A 2,005-nucleotide genomic window follows, 5' to 3' on the forward strand; every position below is an offset into this window, starting at 1 on the left:
GCTCTTTCTAATATTGGAGTAATTCATAGCCAGTTATCATGTTTTGTCTTTATACCAAATTGTTGAACAAAGTCAACATTTGATCAAAAACTATTAACTGGCTCTAAATAAAATGATAGGGTATTATTTTCTTTGTAAGGAACCACAGTTATATACTTTAGGAAATCAAAGTGATATTTTGACTTGTTTTTTGTTTTTGTTTTATTGCTGTTTACTTCTAGTTCTTAGATAAAGTGTAAGTTTTACCCCTTAGAAGGGCCACTTTTTAGTTTAGTTAATTAGAATGCCAGTTTATTTTATTATTATTACATAATTTGCTCACAGTATCCACTAAGAGAGAATATGGCTATAATTACAAATATCAGTTGGTTGTGATATGTTCTCTCTTTCTTTGACTTCGGATTTTAGAATCCAATGTTACATCACATTGATTTCTTGGTAAAGTCTGTTATTGTTGTTGTATGCAATATTGAACCACTGAATCCTTTTCCCTGCTGTGGAATTAGATGTGTAACTGTTGTCTCATAATGAATATGCTGTCTAACAATGGACTTCTTTATAAACACAACAATAACATTTTGGATTTCATCATTATGAAAGATTAGAAATGTACAATTTAATTCCCAGGGTTTTAGCGTTAATGCGATACTAGCTAAAATATTTACATTTTCAGTGCCAGCTTAATTAAGCATATTCATTGTCTTGAATCAAAATATAATTTGCACTGGGTTTAAATATTTCAGCATTATATTTGTATAGAGTTTGAACACTGTCACAGAGGTCCTTAGAGTTAATTTTAAACTCCAGCAAATGAGTCATTTTAAGCTAACCCAAGCTTCGTGGTGCTTTGCAACACAGCCTTACATTTCCTGACAAATTGAATTCCAGCCAGGTGTCACTCTTTAGAATCCCCAAGGTTTATCTCTGCCCTTTCTGCTCTGACATATGCTTTTGACATACCCAGAAAATTGTGTGATAGAAACCTGTGGAGTGGTAATACCCTCTACAGCAGGGGTCAGCTGTAAAGAACCATTAATGAGCCCTCCCATAAACAAACTGTTCTGAACAGCGACAGTGGCAGAGGAAACTAAAAGAGACATGATCCTCTATTACATGTTGCTTATAGTGCAAGGCTTGCCTATCACCCGTCCTTCAGAGTGTCTTTCCAAAAAGTGGAAAGAAGCTGCTTCTTTGGTCCAGATTTCCCATGAGAAAATTGTTGGACGTTATTTGACTCTTATTTTTTCTCTCGATTTGAGAAGTATTCAGTATTTACTTTTATCAATGTTTTACAATAGACATATCACCTACTGTCTATCTTTGTTAAAAATGTCACTCTGGTCTATGGCCATGCCACCCTGAACGGGCCCGATCTCGTCTGATCTCGGAAGCTAAGCAGGGTCGGGCCTGGTTGGTACTTGGATGGGAGACCTCCTAGGAGGACCAGGTGCTGTTGGCGGTAAAAAAAAAGTCACTCTTTGAAAACATGTACCCAAAGCATTTGAACGAAAATTGCTTAACATTTATACAATTTTCAATGAACTGTTCCTAGTAGACCCCATATTGTAGGTCAGTCTGGAGTGAGAATAGTGATGGACAGGAAAGAGCATGACTATGTACAATAAGTAAAAACTATCAAGTGAAAATGAGGTAGGAAGTTCATAAATTTTTCTTAAAGTGAAACCATCTGAAATGCATTATTGTGCCTTAGAAGTGCAAAGGTCACGTTATTCAAACTATTTCAAAAGGAAAGACAGAACATACTGGCATGTGAAGCAGAACGTGAGCTGTGAGTGGATGGCCGAGATAACCGTGGAGTGGTTTTATCTACTAACTTCATTTGTTTAGATGTGATAGTTGATGATTATTTCTCATTTGTATATTTGTTGACATTTAATATTGTGTTTATGTTATATGATATGTATATTCCCTCCAGTATAAATATGCATATTTATTAATATACAAAACAGTTATTTTAGAGTTAAATTAAGGTCAAACCCAAGAA

At 35.0% G+C, this 2,005-nt stretch overlaps 1 pseudogene; it reads left to right on the top strand.

Moving 5' to 3' along the window:
- Window positions 1-1,340: 1,340 nt before the first annotated feature.
- On the top strand, window positions 1,341-1,459 carry LOC111741129 (annotated as a pseudogene).
- Window positions 1,460-2,005: the final 546 nt, after the last annotated feature.

This window comes from Pteropus vampyrus, unplaced genomic scaffold (assembly GCF_000151845.1).
Source record: "Pteropus vampyrus isolate Shadow unplaced genomic scaffold, Pvam_2.0 Scaffold73, whole genome shotgun sequence".
Classification (NCBI taxonomy): Eukaryota; Metazoa; Chordata; class Mammalia; order Chiroptera; family Pteropodidae; genus Pteropus; species Pteropus vampyrus.